The sequence below is a fragment of the Triturus cristatus genome, chromosome 6, assembly GCF_964204655.1.
Source record: "Triturus cristatus chromosome 6, aTriCri1.1, whole genome shotgun sequence".
In the NCBI taxonomy this organism is placed as follows: domain Eukaryota; kingdom Metazoa; phylum Chordata; class Amphibia; order Caudata; family Salamandridae; genus Triturus; species Triturus cristatus.
This window is the reverse complement of record NC_140589.1, coordinates 900,444,700-900,466,048: the sequence shown is the minus strand read 5'-3', so window position 1 is coordinate 900,466,048 and position 21,349 is coordinate 900,444,700. Positions and strand designations below refer to the sequence as shown.

General features: G+C 41.6%; 1 protein-coding gene and 1 long non-coding RNA gene across 4 annotated transcripts in view; one reads left to right on the top strand and one right to left on the bottom strand.

The window, feature by feature from the left end:
* LOC146820762 (uncharacterized) overlaps positions 1–21,349 on the bottom strand; it is a 132,667-nt gene that overhangs the window by 23,602 nt on the left and 87,716 nt on the right. Inside the window, exon 5 of one of the 2 annotated variants that reach the window (XR_014963048.1) lies at positions 13,903–14,018. The exons of the other annotated variant lie outside the window; for it this stretch is intronic. This is a non-coding gene — a long non-coding RNA (uncharacterized LOC146820762). Of the gene's footprint in view, positions 1–13,902; positions 14,019–21,349 lie in introns of those variants that run through there. 2 annotated transcript variants of the gene reach the window in all.
* Positions 1–21,349, top strand: part of LOC146820763 (MFS-type transporter SLC18B1-like) — a 709,940-nt gene that overhangs the window by 643,839 nt on the left and 44,752 nt on the right. The gene's annotated exons all lie outside the window — the stretch shown is intronic.

Below are 21,349 nucleotides of genomic sequence, written 5' to 3'. Positions count from 1 at the left end.
AAATGGAGTCAACAAGATTATAGAAGATACGATAGAGTACATATTACCACATTTTGTTGAAATGACAAATCTCAGCTGAAGTTCAAACAACTTGTGGAAGCGAGTTTATGCCGTAAAAGCGTGAGCTATTCATAGCACTGACTGTATAGTATCCCTTCTATGTACATTCAGAAATTCAGTTAGATTACAAGCACACCTTTAGAGAATCAATATTGTTGCTTAAGTGACCAAGCATTGCCTGAAGTAGTTATGCACATAGCTTCAATCGTCCGAAGATGTTGACTTTCAAAAAGCTCACCCAGTATGACATCTGCAGTGGAGAAATTAATAGAATCATTTCTAAACGTGTGAATTTGAAATTCTTGTAGTTAGTGGGTCACATGACTCTTTAACTCCATGATGGTGACTAAACCCTGCTTCTAAAAACTTATAGGTCCTATTTGATATATAAATTGAGAATTACCTAACAGAGATGTCTTCCTTTGCTGTCCTGGAAAAAAAATCATAATTGAATCGTGAATAAAGGATTTCTCCATTAAATTATGGGGTTCGTACTTCCGTACCTGGAGGTCTGTGACTAAGGCACAAGTAGTATTTACATTTTTTCTTTTCTTAAAAGCTTACATTTTTATTCGTATGATACTCGTAAATTGGATAAACTCCTTCTCACCTTCCTCTTCACTTTCTCAACATGTTAGAATCCTTTCTGAGGTTTCAATTTCTAGGCTGAACTGTCATTAAGTGATTCATACTGTGACACGTGTGACTTTTTTGTGCCTCAATAAAACTTTATATTGTACAGTTCCCGAGCAGGGAGGGACTACCATACGCCCACGCTGCACAAGAGACAGGGAAGCATGGGAACCATAAAAAGTGTTTGAAGTATTCCAGCACCAGTGAAACTATCACAGGTGCAATAAAAGATTAACAAACCAATACAAATTGGTATTTGCATTGGCTTGTATGCAAAAGTCACACAAAGCAGTGCGAAATGCTGTTTTGCATTACTTTGCATCAAGGGGGTGTTACATGGGTGGTACATGGGCGTTCCCATGCAACCACCCATGGTTTTTGCCACTAAACCCTATCTACTGACATTGGTAGGCCGGGTTAAGCGCCAAAAATTAACGCAGCTGAAAAGAAGACATTAAAAAGAGAAATGCTTGCTTTCCCAACTTAAGATGTGTGCTGCACTGTACAGCACACATACAAAGTAGGAAAAGGTTTTAAACTTGTCTAGCCGCAGTATGTTGAACAGGAAGTGTAACCTTCCTGGAGAAAACCTGTGGTAGACTCAGGCATGCACCCTATCACTATGGTGTGGAGGTGTGTGACTGGTGCATGGGGGCTGGCAGGAAAGAGCCATATCTCTGTAGACATGGTGCTCCCTGCTCCCTCCCTACCACGCAACGCAGTGCAGCATTTTTGGCTGCTGCGCTGCGTTCCTCGATTCTTTTGAGAAACTGGGCCAGCGTCCTATTTTTTAGTTGCATTTTTTTGTCAGTCATACCCTAGATGAGGTGCTGCAATAAAGTTGTAGATGGGTAGCATACTATTCTGTAGGAATTAATTGTATAGAAGAACATGTGTCCTTTATGGGTAGTGTTTTGATTTAGTGTGTAAGGACCAAAGTTGAACTATTTTCTTATTTTTTTGCTTCCTCTATGCATGCACTGATTTAATAAAAATGAGTGTGAAATAGTATTAGATTCTAATGTAGGAATGCATGGCAGGGGTGTGAGTGCAGTGTGGCGTAGCTGGGAAGTATTTTGTTGTCCAGCATGTTTGGCAGAATCTGCCTGTGTCACAGTGAACATGGGACTTTGCATAAGCATGGGTGCTGCTCTCTGGTGGATCTGCAGACTTAAATCAGTTGTAGAGCATTCTTAGGAGAATCCTCCTTGGAGAGTCAGAGGTTAGTCCAAAGGAAAGGGTATCATAAAACCAGCCATATTATTACATACCCTGGGGAGTCTACCCATTAGTGCAGAATACCACCAATATTTGAATGCCAATCAGAACCCATTCCCGATAGTAAAGGACTAGTCCGGACTACTGGATCTCAACTGTGAGGGTTGAGGTAGTTTGCCTCTGATGTTCCAGGGTCCATCCTACTACGGCTCTGCAAACTGGGCCAAGTACAACCCTTTCCACACTTAATTCACAGGATAGCAAAGGCCAGCAGTTACAGGCTTCTAAGGGAGGTAGTGTGGGTGTGCTCGAGCTGAGAACTCCACAATCAATCGGCAAACCAATAAACTCAATGTTCAGCACAGGGCTTGTCTTTTTAAAAATGAAAGTACCTTGTTGTATAATGGTACTCAATACTCCATACTACTAGCAGTTGAAACAATGTATTGTCTGTGGGTGTATCTTGGCAGTTGTTGAGCCCAACCTGCTTCTTTGCTGTCCACACCATCCCCATGCTCCCTCCCCCGTTCCGAGGGGGTCCCTCTGACTGTAGGAGATAACAGGAACAGCATGATTCTGGCACAGGTGCAATTTAAATCTACCTTAAAACAGAATGTGCACTCAGTCTTGTTAGTCTCTTAGCTGATTATAGGTGGCATCAGTCCTTACAGGTCGATCTCTGCCACCTGCTCGGTAGCTTGGGGCACTCCCACACACTGTGATGATTGGTGGCACACCTGCAGGCAGTTATTGTGTGTCTCCCAGTTTGAGCCCTTGGCTGCTTTCGGTATGAGTATTCTGGTTGATGGGAGGAGGCCATCTTGATGTGGCCCAGTCCAGTCAGGACTTACAATAAGTGTCCTTGGCTTCTGGGTCTGGTGATGAGCCCATGCTAGGTCTGAAGGGTCTGCAATAAAGCCGCTGACAATGCCTGGTGAGACTTGACAAATGCAGCCTCCTTGTGGGCTGATCACAAATTGAGCTGATAATGCCCTACTTGGACCCATTATAGCTTCTGCAGTTCTAGCCTGCACAAGCCATGCGCTACACAGAGTGGTGGTTCTGAGGAAGCTGCAAAGCTGTGATGCAGAGTCCTACGTCACCTTTAAGGATGCCATCTAAGATGGGCGTGCGATGCAAAGTCCTGCTTCAAGGATGCATCAAGCAGTGGCGGTTCAGAGGAAGCTGCAGGCCTGCAATGCGAAGTCCTGCAGTAGTGTAAGGGATGTCATTGATAAGGCGCTTGCAATATGATGGCTTCCGTCGAGGATGCATCACACAGCAGCGGTTCCGTGGAAGTTGCGAGCTGGGATGCAGAAGCCTGCACCGAAGATGCATAGTGCTGCAGAAGTTTCAAACAGGAGCTTCGAGGGAATTTATTGTACTGCATCGGTTCTTCCCACAGGACCACAGCTGGGCTGGCAGAGCACCTCCAGGCTCACTTCCCCCCCAGGGTCCAGGAATAGTGTGGCACCACTTGGTGGGTAGAACTCACAGAAGACAGAGACCAGGCTCTGGGTTTAAGGTAATTGAAACCTTTTCTGTCCTTGAGGCTTTGGTTTGAAGGCACTCTGGTGGTCCTGGGTTCAACAAGCAGCTCCATTCTTTTTCACTCAGGCAGCAGGGCAGCAAAACAACAGAGTAGCCATCCTTCCTGCAGAGCAACACAGCAGTCCTTCTGAGTCTTCCACAGGTCCAGAAGTGTACGGAAGATTTGGGTCTATCGGCCCAATAATAATACCTGGCTTCCACGTTGAAGTAGGAGAATGTTCTGGAGGTTTCCACCACCAGAGGTGTCTGGAATTTCCTGCCTCCCTGCCCTGGCCCAAGCTTGTTTGAGGTCAGAAAAGACTAGTGTCAAACCGTTTGTGAGTGTGCTCAGGCAGAGCCATTGTAATGTGTAAATGTGGTAGGTGACTGCTCTTCAACCTCATCGAGACAGAAATGGTCCATCCTGCCAACATATATTTCCCCTTTGACCCACTGTTTGGGAGAAATACACAGAGACCAGCTACAGTTAGTCATGTGACCCAGGATACATGCTGCAGGAACAAAATGGCTAAGACAAGAAAATAAAAACTATCTGAAATTGGCACTTTTACAATTGTGACTTAAAATCCGACTTTAGCATTAAAGAGTGTTTTAACGTGCAAATCCTCAGACACCAAACTCGATATTCCTACATGCTCCTAATTGAAAGTTAACACTTATTAAATTTAATAAGTTAACTCAATGATATCCTATGGGAGAGGCAGACCTTGCAGTAGTAAAAAGTGAATTTACGAGTTTTTCACTGCCAGGACATTGGATCTCTGCATTGATTTTGTGAGCCTGACAGTGACTCTGGCGCATTAACAGGACAAGTCCTTGGACCAGGATATCCTGTCTTCAGAAGAGGACTTCACAGAAGCTAATCACGAGGTACTGTTCAAAAGGGAGGGGACACGTTTGTCCCAATTAGGGATGGCTAAATCTGAGGATAATTTCTGACTATCTTCGTTAGCCCGTTGAAGTTGAAGCTTCAAAAAAAGAAAAAATAATTTGTTGAAGATTGTGCTACCTTTCTCTGATACATGTATGCTGCATCTTTTTTAAATCTATTTTCCTACTACTGACCACTTTTTGAAGCAATGGTATTGTAGTGTGGTCCTGAAGAAGGTGGTTGGACGAAATTAGTTTCCACACCGAAACGTGCGTTGACTGTGTTTTGAGTGGACGCTGTTTGTGCTGCTGCCGCCATCGGGGGACTCCAAGCCCCAGAATCATTTGTTCTTTACACTCCCAAAAGAGAGGACTCTTCCTGCACATAAAAAGCGCCAATGATCACCGCAGCACAGGACGCATACGGGCTGCTCTGGGGAGAAGCCCGGGCCAAGGGCAGGCCTGTTCGCGCCCTTCAGCGACAGGAAGAGGCAGGGTAGGGCCACCCCCTTGGTTCTACTACATGACTGAGGGACTTGAAGTATTTTGTGTGCACCCAGCCTGCAACCAAGGTCTGTTCTTCTGCTTTGACGTTCCAGATCTGTCTACATAGACCCTGTTTCAATCGTTCCTCGATCCAGATACCTGGGGACTGGTAGTGAACTTGCTGCTAATTCTTGATTTATATTTTTAAGCAGATGCATTTATTATATTTTTAAGGACAATGTGTATACGATATATTATCTATTTGGTCTTTTGACTAACTTTGGACATGGTAGAAAGGAAACACCCGGAGGGGGGGGGGTCGCCCAAGCCATCGAGCAATACTCGGCCCTCCTCCTCCATTCTGAACTATATTACAGGCACAATGGGGGTATTGGAAATACAGATTACGAGTGTGAAGAAATCACTAACTAATTGCACTAATAACATCTCTGGTTTGATTCCAACTGAAGCAGTTGCAACCCCTATTCCAACTCCTGACAGTTTATTAGTAAATGGGCAGCAGGAAGACAAGAAGCCAGAGAATTGTAACCCAAAATCCCCCTCTATAACTCAACTGGTCACTCAAGCCCCAAGAAAACGTTTTAAAACTCCATCAATTGCTTTAAATCAGAACCCCTCAGTGTCTGTGGGAGCAGGCCGGAGAGGCAAACATCCCAGGAAAATTCCATCTCAAAAGCAACCGCTGAATAAAAAGTCTACTAAAACATTGGCTAAGTATCCACCCACAGATTATGCATCCCTGACCGTTCTGGTACAGTCTGTGAGAGGGTGGTTTGGTATATGCTGTCCTCTAAATAAAGTGGGTAGCTTGTACCAGGCCACACAACCCTTATGATGTCTGAGGTCAAAGGTAACCTTATTGAAAGCTATCCTAGTGGTAGCTATAGAGAGCAGCCTTCAGGCCTAATCTTGAAGGAATGTAAAGCAGCTTTTTTTTACCAGAAAATCACCTCCTAAATGATTAAATGAAAGGAGATCCACACAGTGTTTATATAAAAATATGTATTTATTAATATAACACTCGTTACTAGTCTCTACACGAGACTAGGGCACAAAGCACACAATAGTAAATCAATAGAAGATTCATAAATAGCAAAATACGCAGCGGGCTCCAGGGGGAGACCGAACCATATATAAAAAAAATGGTATAACAACAATGACTTAACTAGACACAGTGCCTAGAGCACGCAGAATCGCTGAGACCCCAAGGAACCACCCAGAGGAGTGACACAGGGAGCCCTCAGAGGATGGGTGCAGTGAGGAAACACAGACGCGTGCTCCGTACAACTCTATAGGAATGTCACGGTTGGAAATTTACAAGTTAAGGACACTTCTAAGAGGACTTCGAGCAAACCCTTTGCAACATAGGAGGTTCTAAGGCCAACCCACCAGTGTGTACCGAAGTACCCGTCTTACCCCCCCACCAATAGGGACTGTGGTGTTGCGGATTCTAACGATAATGACCAAACTCACTTCATTCATTCTGTCTGTTGCATCCATAGTCATGCCAGTGGCCCGGACCTTAGTACAACGGTCTGATCGTTCTGTCAAGCATATGATGTGTACTAGGAAAGGAGTCTTCCAGTACTAAAAATATCATTTAAGACATTTCTCACTGTCTGTGTGCTGTACAGTGCAACACACTTGCAAAGTCTAAAAAACCTGGAGACTTTTAAACGTTACTCCTATTATACCTGCCTTGAGGAGATGTAATTATTTGGCTCAAATACCTGTCTATAAATGTTATTAAATAGGGATTTGTATCAAATCCCATGGGTGGTTGCATGGGAACACTCATGTACCCTGTGTAGGGACTATTAGTAACCCACATGTATTGATGCCATTTCAACTATGTATTGCATGGTGTTCTGCAGGGCTACAAAAACCTGTCTTTCAAATTCAAGCGTGGTACACTCTTGCCACCTGTGGGTGGGAAAGCAAACCTTGTAGCGCTGACCTAGAAACACAGTTTATGCAACAGTACTCCCTGCCATCATCAATTTGTTAACTTTGATCACCCTATATCATGAGCATGTTTTGCTGTAATTGATTTATCAATAACGGGTTTGATTCCATGTAGTCTTTTGAGATTACACTAGTGGGTGAATGCAACAGCATCAGTCTATCAATCCATACACATTTGCATATTAAAGGTTACCAATGAGTTGTCAAGGGTGTCAAAAGCTGTAGAAAAACCCAGCAATATTTACCTAGCTGGGTTTCCATTCCATTCTCTTTAAGCATCTAGGATTGCACATCTAATATAGCTGTCACTGTGCTCCCATTTGGGTGAAAACTTAACCGCTTGTCACCTAGTTTATAATTTTATTCTACATCTACCTGTAGCTGTATTGTTGTAGCTTGTTCATTTATTTTAAAAAGACAGTACCTTTGGTATTAGTCTACAGATCTTCAAGGCTACTTAGTTCAGGTATGGCTCTCTTTAATTGGTAGAGCAATCCATAACTAGCTCAATTTTTGGGGGATGCTGCCTGAGTAAACAGATTTATTTACAAATTGTGATATTATTGGAACTACAGATCACAATCATGCTTGGGGAGTAGAAATCCCATAGACAGTTGGTGGCGTTCAAGCTTCCAGTCGCTTTCTTGTTTTTGTCTACTGTGACTTCTCACAAGGAGATGTCACCACCTCAGGATAGATGTATCTTCTTGTATATGGGAGTCAAGTTTCCTTTTTGGCATCACTATTTAGGATTGATTTTCTACCACTTGCGACTTTACACTGAAATGTATTTATGTAGTTTTTCTCCACGGGGTCTCCTTTAGCTAAAATTACACTGGCTCCCTGTGATAGAAAGGATAAACTTCAAGTAACCTTCCACCATATTCAAGGCACAGGAGGTGCACAGATTTAACATAAATGCAGGCTCCATTCCCTTCAAATATTCCATACCACAACTTAAGAATCAGCTAAGGCAACAAGATCACTCAATATGGATTTAATTTCAAGCACCTCCGAGGGAAATCCATGCGTGTGTTGGGAGCACCACTAGGGAACTTGTGGAAACTTCCATGTATAACACTGTTTAAGACAAAAATCTAAAACCCACCAATTCAAGAAGGCTTTCATTGAAGTGAATGGGGCTACCTACTCTTCTAGTTTTAGGGACGAAGGTCCATGAAAGGCAGAATGGCCATTGACACAAAACTATTCATGATTACTCTCCTGGAGCTCACTATGCCACAATCAATCGTCTGCCTTTCCTCTGAAGTGTATTTGCTTTTAGTCACATTCTCCTACAATAGCGCCATGAAGTGACTTCCTTCACAAGCCAGAACATAACAAAACAAACAAATACATTAATGAAAAACAAACTACCGACTACTGATGATGTAAAAGCACATTAGAGAAAAGACAAGTTAATTATAACAATTACCATTTGAAGACAGTTTTACAGTGAGAGACAGGAGTTCTTGGCTAACGCAAAGGCCTTCAACTCTGCTAGGTAGGTGAAGGGCACATCCTTAGTACTACCTGTGTGGTGCTAAGGATGTCACTTTCACATCCTACCAAAGGATTGGGGTTTAGAAACGGCTGGTGCTCACAGCATGGACTTTCTCACTGTTGCACTGATGCCATCTCCAGAAAGATGAATGATGCCATACTTGACTCAAAGGAAGTCCCCACCACCACATATATAATGCTTGAAAAGTCACACACAGCATAGATGCCAAATCCCTGACACCCAGCATAATTCACAAGCCTTTCTGTGCCTCTACCCAGGATTTGGTAAAGGGTACTAATAGATATCCTGGCTGAATGGGTACTGCCCATTCCTCTGGGTTACTCCTCTGACAACTCCCAGGTGAACTCTTAGAGCATATAGCATGTCTAAATAGCTACTGCCTAGCCCTATTAGTTTTCTCCTCCGCAACACCGGTTCCTCGCCCTACCCCCAAAGTATACTCTTCAGACCACTGCTGGGCTTGGTCCTTTCTGCAGGGTCATCTCCAAACTTTTTTTGCCTTCACCCTCCTGTTTTATGAACTTGTTTTTGTTGACTTCACTACTACTAAACAGTGCTAAAGTGCTTGTGGTCACTCCTTTAAACATGGTAACATTGGCTTACACCCAATTTTTCTAATTTACTTTACTTATAAGTCCCTAGCAATGTGCCCGCTATTTTTTTCCTCTATGAGTGGAAATTAAGGTGCTGTGTGCACTGAAGACAAGCAACAACCTAATATGCAAGCACATGTGGTGTGCAAGCTACCAAAGTCAGTGGCATAGTAAGAGTGCCATAGGCCCTAATGCAAACCAGAAAAAATGACCACCCCCTCACCTCTGGGTTGGTATTAGAAAGACACTCAATACTGGGGTGCAGTGGGCTCTTTGCACCTCTGGGGATGGGTGCCATTGCATCATGTGCCCTAATCATTCTACCTATAATATCTCTCTATTTGCTACCTCCTCCTCACACCTTTTATTACCCCTCTCCACTTCCACTCAATCTGTTCTTATTTCTTTCCTACCTCCTTTTATTTTTTTTCTTCGCACGTATGCTCATCAAACTCCTGCCTTTTATACCTCTATTTTTTCATTGCTCCACTTCTCCCTCATATTGTCTCCTCTATTCAATCTGTGCCCTGCCCTTCTCTTTCCCACAAAGTCCCTCTAACCTCTCTGTTCTCTCTCATTCTTCCCTTCCTCCATTAAATCTATACCTTGACTAGTCTTCTCTCTCTCACTCATCGTGTTCCTCTCCTTGTGTCCAACCTCCTTATTTGTCACGTCTTGGTCTACCTATCCCCTTTTGGTTGTTTTATCGTCCTTTTCTTCATTCTTTCTTTCCCTCCCTTTTATCATCTCCTATCTATTTTTCACTCCCCTTTCTCTTGTTTCCTCTCTTTTTCTGCCTTATCTACGTCTTTCTTTTTTCACCTCCATAGATCATACCTCTCCATACACTCAAATTTCCCATCACACTCCCAAATCTTCGTTCTTCTCCATCTTTCTATTAATTCTGTCCTTCCTGCTTTTCTCCTTCTCTATCTTTCTTTACAATCCTTGTTCTTATCTTTTCTCCTGTTCTGTACTCGCCCATCTTTTTTCCAATCTATCTTTCCTAGCTCCTTGTTCATTTTCTAATGATGTCCCTCCTCTTCCTTTATTCTCTCTACTTTATATCCCATTGCATGCCTCCATTCTTTCCCTCCATAATATCTTGCATCCATAGCTGTCCAATCTCATTGTACCCATCTTTATTTCAATCCACCCTTCTATTCTTCTTCAATCCTGCTGCCTTTTCCCCTCATTCATCACCTTCCACACTGTCTCCTTTTTCTCTTTTCCACCTCATGACATGTTTGGACTTTACTCCAGTATAGTCTCTGTTCTGAGGTTTACCTTTCTGGGACCCGTTTCACTCTCTATGGCAATGACTTTTCCTCAACCCCTCCTGTAGTGAGGGCTGCAATTTATATACGTATATTGCTAAGTTAGCATAACCGCGTTAGATGTTAGAAAGCCATCTTGCCACTTTTTGCTGCTTTTGCACACGACACTGCAGTTACATGTTATTATTTGAGAAATGCTTGCTCGCCTTTTCTTCACATGAGAACTGTCTGTTGTTCACAACCCTAGCCGTGAGCTGCGACCTTGGTCTGAACATTGTGTAAAGAAACAGTCTGGGTCGCTAGGCGGTGCATGTTTTTGGGTTCAGGTTGATCGGCCCACTATTTAGCCATAACACGCACACAGCTGCAAATACCTGAGAGTCGAGCGCTTTTAATATTGCAGGCTGCATGCTTAACACATTCATTCGGAAGAAGAGCTTTCCCAGGAGCAGAGTATACCTGATCCTGTGATGTGTTTCCACTAAGCTGATCTTTACGGTATGGGGTTCCCCATTCAAGCCTAGAGACCTTCTATTAGTCTAATAATAATAATATTAGTTTACTAGCGAAAGGAAGGTGGCTGTATTCCACTGTCATTATATTATGATTTCTCCTTTCATTTTCTATGGTATTGTAACTATGCTGATGGTTTTGATTTTAATCATTTGTCTGCTTATGTTAGCCAAAGTACTGCATCTTAGGACACGAGGTTTATAAAATAAACTCTTTAAACTTTACCGTGTCTCTGTTTACTCTTGTTGTGGACTGATATGAGAATAATAACAAACAGGTATTTCTGATTCCCACCATTCCTGAGAATACACTAAGTTGCTTGTTCTGGGTTGTCTATACATTGGGACCGCCGAGATAAATACGGATAACGAATGGGACACTGATGCTGGTCGGATAGGGGTTCTGGGCTCTGAGGTGAGTTTTTGGTACACCACAATTCACTGAGGTCCTGGTTTCCTGCGCATAGTTCTGTGCATGAGCAGAATCCCTGCAACATGGTGCACCTAACGTTTGGTCTATTGATTTGAAACGCCTTAGTTGTGCTTATATTAGTCCACGACTCCCTCACTCTTGTTTCCGGATAACGGGAGTGACGGATTTTGACCTACCTGTTACTCACCTGATAGGTTCTTTCAAGCTTGATCAATAAAAGGTTTCCTCTATTTTTCTGAACCCTTGTGCTACTGATTAAACTCGTTGTTGATCTTTTGTATGTCCTTATGGCGGTTGAAATTGCTGCACATAGCCGTACACCTCTGCGTCGTCATTTGACGACGTACGGGGTGCTGGACGATGGGATGGCCGTTATTTTTGTGGTGAGTGCTGATGGAACCCATCCTTATGAGTTGTCCTACTCTTGGGTGACACTGCCAGCAGTAAATGCGGATGATAAAACGTTTCACTCGTATACTCACACGTGGGTCCCAGCTAATTATACGCCATATCGGACTCTAGAGAGCCCCCTTTCAGCCTGACAGCATAGCATTTGGTTTAATGGCGCTCTTCCCCATGCGGTTGCACCGGCTAGAATGGGCCCTTTGTCAATTCCAGGGGCCACATGGCCGGTGCTTGCCGGATTTATGCCTCACCCCCGCTATTTGACTATTGCGGTGGATGAGCTGCGTACGCTCCATACAACCCTTATCCCTGCAACACTCCCAGAAGAAGAGACCACACAGAGATAAACCCTTGTAGAAAATTTAAAAATATTCTTAACAATATCAGGGTGAAACATGTCTTGAGTTACTTATGTGCTGGTTCACAGAGAACCTGACCTGGCAGTTCAGACTGTAGTATTCCTATTGGAGTGGGGTTAGGACTGATTTGCATATAGCTGTGCTCCAAACAGAGGTGGCATGGTGAGCAAAAAAACAATGGGTTGGAATGCTACCCAGAGTGATTCCCAGTGGTTATACGTATTGCAAGCGTTCATTCCATCACCTTTTGTGTCTCTGATGTTACATAAACTTCTGCCAGTGCAGAGAAGACTGGGCATCTCTTATGTTTAGATTGTAGTGCCTTTGCTGTAGTAAAAATAGCCACACCCACTCACAAAAATCGCTTTAACATCATAGGTGGCACTCGCTGTCTCCTCTACCCCATTTGTATAACCTCCCCTATAATCCTCGCAAGGTAATGGGGCAGGCAGCCATGGCCAGGCCAGGTCCTACCACCCTTGCCCCCACTAAGGTCCACATCCATACCTCAAAACTTATGATGGCTATAGAACAGGAACAATTAAGTGGTTGTTTGGTCCTCTTGTATTTATATAGTGCTTAATACACTGAACACAGCTGTGATGTATTCTGATTTGCCTTGTAAATCTGGGCACTCCTTTGAACTGCATGGTTGAGAAGGATGTTGGCTGAAGTGTGTCCCATATGGGTGAGGGGCATGAAGTTCACATACATGATTCAAACATGATTTATGAACATCGCTGCAGATAAATATGAGGTGCCGCAGAGAGAGTGAAAATTCGCCTACCATTTTGCTAAAACACTAATGTGCAGTTTAGTGAATTGGTGTACCTACAGTTTTAGTCACCCCTAAAAATTTAAGTGTTTGGAAATGTTATGATTTAGCGCTCTTCAAGAGCCATAACTAATTGACAGCTGTTGGAGCAAGTTTAGACCTTCTTTACAATCAGAAACATGTCTACGAAAATTTGACAAGCTCAATGCCAGGCGCAAGCAATTTTTCTCTCATGCTTCAGGGGCCCCTTCTCTTTGGCATCTTCATTGCCTTCAAATTTTGCACAGTACAGTAACATTTGCTCTGCACTGGTTATTTGGCAACCTTACATTAGCTTGCAGTAAGAACACAAATCGTCCTCCTAATATTGGCAATTATCGGTTTGGAGATTCTGATCCAGATTTATTAACACTTTGCGCTGAGTTTTCATCAGAAAAGTGAGACAAACACAGCACACAGTGGTGTGGTGGGATTTACTTTCCAAAGCAAATCGTGATTTGTGTGGGAATGTTGCCCACGGTAATGCATAGTAGCACTATGCCCTATATTGAGCTACTTTGCATTAAGTACACCATGGGGATCAGCAACAAACCTTTTATATTCTATTCAAATACACACACACATATAAGATGCGCTAAAGAAAAGACACTTTAACTAAAAAGCTTATTTAGTTCAATTTGTGCACCCTGTTGCTCAACACATCTAAAATAACCACACAGAATATGACTAAAACAGCACAAATGCATGTTGTGAAAAACAAAAATAAAATGAAAATTTCTAATATGGTTAAAAAAAAACTAACACCCTAAAACTTACTTCTATGTGCTACTTTAGGAGGTCTTGGAAAGTAGAATACTTGCAACTAAATTTTCTTAGGGATAACGGACACACTGTATTTCTTGTTTATAGCAGAATGCTATAATTATCAGGAGTCAGGGAGGCTGTGTATCCTTCGAAGGGAAAAAACACGCTCAGCATCAGCATCAACTCCTCCCAAGGTCGGACTCAGTATCAGCTTTTAGTAGAAAGGGCAATACGGCAGCAGCATCTTGCAGGCACAATGTCTTCTGGTATGGCTGTATAATCCCAATGCTAGTTTAAGAAGCCTTCCATTCCTTTATACAGATAAGGTGAAAGTACGACAATTCAGGCTAAACTATTTTGACTGTTATTCTTTGTTTGACCTTGAAATTGAGATAAGAAGGCACTTTTTCCAGACTGAAGTTGCATCAGGTGTTTTATTAATGTCTATATATAGATGACTTGACACGTTCACAGTTCTTGAAAAGATAAGGACAGACGACACCTACATCAAAGGCAGACATGTTGATAATTCTGCAGAAATACATAAAATGGAGTTAGGCTCTTAACCTCAGCACAAGAGTTGAAAACATGCAGAAAGGGCCATTATAAGATATCCCCTATGGAGACCATATATCACAAATTTTCAGATACTTGCACTGGCCACCTGTTCAAACAAGAGTTAATTTCAAGTTTCTCACTACTGCGCATAACATGTAATATGGGAAAGTCCAACGTTATCTGAAGGAAGTCATAACCCTCATAGAGACATGCATTCCAGAGGCAAGCAATTGAGAATACCACTTAAATTAAAGGCTAGCACCAGTTGGGACAATCTCAACAGACAACAAACAAATGAATAACCAACTACTCCCATTTATGAAAGCATTGGAGACTCTCCTGTTACTTTAACTCTAGAAAAATGTGAGCCATAACATATTTTTGTATTTATGTGCTGTTTATTTTAATTGTTTTTTGCACAAGTGGTAAGTTAACTAAATGTTTTTAATGCTGTACAAATAAATGGGGAAAGATGAATGCATGACTCCAGACTTGTATGGATTTCTTTGCTGCAATACGAAAAGGAAGCCCATTTTTCCTAGTGGCGCTTTTCTTGTTTTATGGACAAATTTGTTATATGCTGCCAAACACTTTTTTGTGATATATACCTTATACTGGTTTGGTTTTATTTTTATTTGATAGATTTTGTTTAGCATAGCACTTAACTATATTCTCTTTGGAGCCCTGGAAAAAAAATTATAAGCAAAACTGCAATTAAAGTGGTTAGAGTTCAGTCATGTGTGAGGACAAATCCACATTTAACCTTCTTCTTCTTCTTTGGACAATTGTTCCCCTGAAGACTGCATTGATTTGAGGAGTTAGGATTAACCAGAGTTTAAAATAACCTCCAGGTTTCTCACCTACTTGGGGGTTCAAGGGTGGCCCAGGTTAGTGCACCATTGAAATGGGGGTGATTCAAGGCCAGATCCTCTTGAGAGTAATAATTTGCTCTTTGCTACATTTAGATAGATACAACTCTTCCTCCTGTGGTTGATTAAATCTCGGAACTCCAGCATTTCCACATGTTGGGAACACATCTGGGCTGCCAATGAACCTCAGTCTAACCTGTTGACCTCACTCCAAAATTCTGCCTCTGCAGAAACCCCTTTACAAGAACGTGAGGTGACTTGGAGCAGGTTGTATGACAAAGGGAGATTCCTTGGTGGCATTTGTGGAAGGAGGGATTTGGGAAGCAGCCTGTTGACATCTCAGTATCCTAGTTTTTGTTTGAACCAATTAAACCACAAAGAAGGGACTTGAAATTATTTATTGTCGTATCAGAAGATTCTGGAAACTTGTCAGTTACAGGTCAATCTTTTTACATGATTTTCAGATCTGTAAAAGATGGTAGATTACATTTTCTATTTTAAGTTTTTTTAAACCATTAGGGAGTTTTTTTAGTTCCTGTTCCGGTATGTGATTTCTCTATACGAGATATAAAAGAACGTTCCACGGTGAAGCTCCTTGCAATGCAATGCAGTTGAAGTTTGTTGCTTTTCAGGCTTTCTACAATATTTTAGTACTGCACCCATTCCAGCCGATACAGCACCAGGGAGATTGTTAAAGAGAAGGGGGGTAACATTTACTATTTCCACTCCACCGAGTGCAACAGTAAAGAAAGTGTTGAATTGCAGAGGGAGAAAAATTACTATTACTATAATCTCAAATACATATTGCAAATACCTACAAATGTTTTTAATAAATAAAATAAAAAACATATTTTCACACACATACATATTTTTATTTAGAAATTATTTATTACCAAAAGCATTAATTATTACATAAATTTAGTTTATTTACTTCCTACCCTATATAACCACAAAACTCACAACCCACATCTAAAATCTTAAGAATTTGCACAATTAACATAATCATTTAATTATTAATTAAAAAACAAATTAAAATTCATTCAAAAGAATTCACTTCCTACCCTTTATCCCAATAATCCCCACAACCCGCACCTAAAATTAAACTAAAAAAAAATTGATTAAAAAAATTTAGTCATTTTCAATAAAATTTCTAATAGTATTTAACATCTAATTATAAAGTAAGTAAAATTAATTTAGTCCCTACCCTTTACCAGTATAAACCCAAATCTCACACCCAAAATAGGTAATTAAACAACTAATGTAATTAATTCTCAATTATTTAAGTAATATTAATATATAACTATTAATTATTTGAAAATAAACTGCTTTCCCAACATTATCACCTATATACCCAAAATTCACACCCAAAAAAAGTATCAAACAATTAACATAAGGAATTATTAATTAATTATTTCATATTGGTTATCAAAGAATTATTAATTAATTGAAAATAAATTAGTTCCGACCATTTACCCCTATAAAGCCCACAACCCACACCTAAAAAAAAATTGCACAATTACCATAATTAATTATCAATTAGGTAATTAACAACTAATTAATTAAAAATAAATTACTTTCCACATTTTACCCCTATAAACCCCACAATCCACACATAACATTTACCCCCAAAACATTAAAAGCACAATTAACACTATAAAATATTAATTAAATAAATATTAGTAAATAAAAAATAAACAGTTATTTATTATAATTAAATTACTTCCCAACCTGTTTCCCTATAAACCCACATCCCGCTATGTAACTAAAAACACAAAATGTAATTAAAATACATTTAATAACTACTAAAGATTTAACACATATATTAAAAAACATAAAAAGCATACAAAAAATACATCACATACATTTAAAATATATACTAAATACATAAACATCAATATTTTAAATAACTATATTTTTGCAAACGATATTAATGACTTCTATATTTTAGAAATCTATATTACTTACCTCAAAATCGATATTCTTGTCCACGATATTCTTACTGTTGATACTTCTGTCTCACGATATTTACAACTCGATAATTCTGTTAGTCGATATTGCTGACACAATATTTTGTCTGAATGCCCTTCAAATCTTTAGAAACTCTAGTAAGGTTAGTGATGAACTTATTAATAATTTTATGCTCTTGTTAGGCACTGCTGAATGTGTAAGATGTGACAGACTCTGCCCTCTTTTTTTGAGTAAGATATCTGAAGCGAGCCTGCTCTAGATATCCATTGCTCTAAGAGTCACTAATTCTGTATTTATAGCAGTCAGAGCACCAGGTGGATTGCTGGCAAGATGGTTGGTTAACATATAGCTTCCAAACCTTTAGGTTATTCAAAACTAATCCTACTGTAGGAATCATAATGCCAAAGATGTCACCTACTATTTGTGAAGCACTGCACTTCACTATCACATGAAGCACTAGTTCCTTATCAACTATCTCATTCACATAATACACCTTAGGAAACAATAAAGCTAAGAGGCAGCTACCTACCCAATATAACTGGAGCTGTAAAGTGTTTGCTACATGGGTTTCCGCATACTGCAAAGACTAAGGTCACCAGTAGGTTTATTGACTTGGGGCTGGTCCTGGCCAAGCGGGAGATTACTTCCCATTGGAAGGCGAGGCAGGGACCTAATTTCCTGCGGTGGGCTAGGGAAATGGAGAAATGGGCGGGAAGTGAGGGGACTTATAGATTGTGTCTGGCTAGACGTAGTGAAAATGAAAGATCGCACGAATGGGCCTGGGCATGGTTGGCACTCCTGGAGTTGTTCAAGCGCTCAGCTGTGGGAGATGGGGGAGATCCGGTGGAGGATGATGGGGCCCCGGTTCCGTGAGCACCCTGTAACAGGCTTCCCCCTATGCTCTTGAGGCACTCTCTGCTAGGATAGCTGGGAGGCGGATCCGACGAGTGGTAGGTGAGGCTTTGATGCACATGTAATTATGATAGATACTGGCGACATGCTTGGGTGGGTGGGTAGGGGGGGTTACGTTGGGGGGTTGCTGGGGAATGGGGTGGGGGCATATTGGTTTTATCGCACATTCATTGTGGATTACTCCTGTGGATGACCTACCTCGTAGCATAGACGCTGTTGGGGTGAATGTTGTACAGTTGTGATCAGTTTGGTGGACTTGTCACTGCACCACGTTCTGATTTGGCTGGAGGGCGGAGTACGGGGGAAGGGGATTGACTGCATTTTGTTTTGTGACCTAATAAAGTCTGTTTAAAAAAAAAAACTGGAGCTGTAAATAAGCATTTTGCACACACACAATAAACTCCGGAAATAACAGGATCCTTTACACCAAACACCTGCTCTCCAAAAACCCAGATCTCTGCACACATTAACAGCAATCCAGCATCTAAGGGTTTCTAGTCTTTTCCTTTCTTCTCATTAAACAAAGCTCTCCTTGTTGTTGCCAACCTAGACTCATCTTTGGGTATATCCCAGCAATCTTTAATTTCTCTTCTGCCTTTTCTCACTCAACCTTTTATAAAGTTTTTAAAAAAATTCATTTTAAATGCAAGGTGGTAGTCATTCAGCTCGTAAACAAATATTACAATGGGAAGAGTGATTCCCTCACACATACATTAGTGAATTGTACATGTTACATCAGCATTACCAGCAAAACTATTCCCATCGTTCTGTGGGAAATGCTGATGTTACCCACCATAAACCTACCCTGGGCAAGCCATGGTCCCCTATGTCCCTCACAAAACCCATTTGAAATAATTTGGATTTAGAACAATTAGTGCAAAGACCCAGTAATTCTACAAACTCCGCTAGTGTGTGTAGTAATATTAGCATTAAGAATTATGGGCGTCTGTACCATACAGCCTTAGGTTCTGTCTTTCCCTTGAAGTGGATTTCTAACCTCCTATCTTGCAATTCCTCAAAACATTATTGTCAATTCTAGTCATCTTACATGTCATCCCTTCTTTGTGAGTACAGGAGACATCAATCTTTGTGGGAGACCTAAATAAATGCCGTACAGTGCCCACATTTTGATCTTGACCTTTTTGGCAGGGTCATACCCAAACCATTTGCCTACACCTTCTTGTTTCCTGAACCTATTTTTGTTAGCTTTTAGGACTCTGCACTCTTTACCACGGATAACAAGTGCTATAGTGCTTGTGCACAGTCGTTTAAACATGGTAACATTGTCTTACACCCATTTGGCATATTTGATTTACGTTTAAGTCCCTGGTATAGTGGTACCACCTGTATCCAGGGACTGTTAATTAAATGCTACTAGTGGGTCTGTAGAACTTATTATACCAACTACTTACGTAGCCTTTTTAAACATGTCTAAGGCCTGCCATTGCAAAATGTATGAGCAGTTTAAAACTGCTATTTTGACCTGGCAGGATAAACCACTTGCCAGACCTAGACCTTCCTTTTCAATACGTATAAGTCACCCTTAGGGAAGACCCTAAACAGCCAAGAGGGCAGGGTGCAGTGTATTTAAAAAGTTGGACGTGTACTTTTCATTTTTACAGGTCCTGGTTGTGAAAAACTTTTACATTTGCTTTTTCACAACTGCAAGGCCTGCCTCTCCCATAGGATAACATTGGGTTAACATATTACATTTAATAAGTGATAATTTTAATTTGGGAGCAGGGGAAGAATGTCGAGTTTGATGTATGTCGCAATTCTGAAAATGGCAATTTTCGAAAGTTTGCATTTTTTTTGTGCAACCATTTGGTGTCTACAGTCTGTATCCTGGATCGCATGACTAGGTGTAGCTGGCAGTTGGTCTTTGTATATTGCTCACAACAGTGAGATGAAGTGAAGATAGGAAAAATGGGTCACCTCTGACTTGATGAAGGGGAGAAGCTGTCTCCTATCATACTTGCACATCATAAAGCCTCTGCCTGAGCACACTCACAAAGGTTTTGTGACAAGCTGGGATTAGGGCAGGGAGGCGGGAAATTCCAAACACCTGTGCTCGTGGAAACCTCCAGAACCTTTTCTTACTTCAAAGTGGACACCATGTAGAAATATTGGGCACTGAGAGACAACACTTCAGTACACCTCTGGACTTGTGTAAGACTGGAAAGGACTGCTTCACTGCTCTGCTAGAAGGACTATTAATGTGTCGCACTGCTACCTGAGCGAAGGACTGGACCTGCATCTTGAACCCAGGACCACCAGAGTGATTCCAAAGGCTAGTTGACCGGCCTTCTAATCAGAGCCTCAGGGACAGAAAAGGCACCAACTACCTTTAACCTAGCACCTGGATCATGTCTGCTGTGTGTCCTATTTCTCAAGTAGTGCCACCCAGTCCTGGAACCTTGGAAATGGGCCTGAAGGTGCTCTGCCAGCCCAGCTGTTGTCCTGTCAGCATCACCTCTGACTCTATTTTTTTTTATTAGTGTGGGATTTTTTTGTGTTTTCACTTTATTACTGTTTGAAGGGCTGCATAAATACTTTAAACATTGCCTCTAAGTTAAGCCTGACTGCTTGTGCAAGCTACCAGAGGGTTTAGCACAGGTTACTTTGTGATTTCACCCTGTCAGAAATTGTGGTTTCTGCTTGAGTAGAGCTCCACCACACCCTCAACCTGTAACCCAGTTTCCTACACCAAATATAAAACAATACAATGAGGGTTGACTTGCTCATACAGAATGCAATTATAGTACATTACAAGCCCATACTTTGTGAACACGAATAGAAAAAAAATAATAGCTATCGCAGCCCGAGCACTGAAACACACGAGATAGGTATCATTGGCAAGGGGAGAATCACACCATTCCAATGGTATCCCTCCTTAGTGGATCCCTTAGGCAAGGGTCTTTGTTTCTCCCATTTCTAATGGGCATATTCAGGTTTTCTGACCCCTCCCCCCCCTTGGGAGAAGATGTGGCAGTACCCCCAATCTGCCCCCTGGGGGGCAGAAAGCACCCTAGACACCAGGGATTTTTTTTTTAGTTCAGGGGTGAGGGCAGCCCAGAATGGGCATGCTAATGCCCCATCCCCCAAAATATATGACAGTCTTTCTGCCTCCCCCTGGAGGCCTATAGGGGCATTAGCCCCTAATCTGCCCCTCTGGGGAGGGACAGAGAGAGAGCCACTAGGCACCAGGGAGTATGTGGGGTTCTTTATATGTAGGGGTGGGGGCTGCCCAGAATGGGTATGCCATTGCCCCCACACCCCCAAGAAATGTCCAAAGTCTTTCTGCCTCCCCTTGGGGGCATTGTGGGGCAATCACAGATTCCAGAACTTTCCATCACAGATACATGAGGAAAATTTGTTTTATTTGACAAGGTTTGCGGTTTGCAAAGGATTCTGGGAAACAGAACCTAGTGAGAGTCACACAGATCACCCCATCCTTGATTTCCCTGGTTGTCTAGTTTAAAAAAATGTATAGGTTTGCTAGGTTTCCCTAGGTGCTGGCGGAGCTAGTCTCTAAAATCCAGAGCTAGGCACATT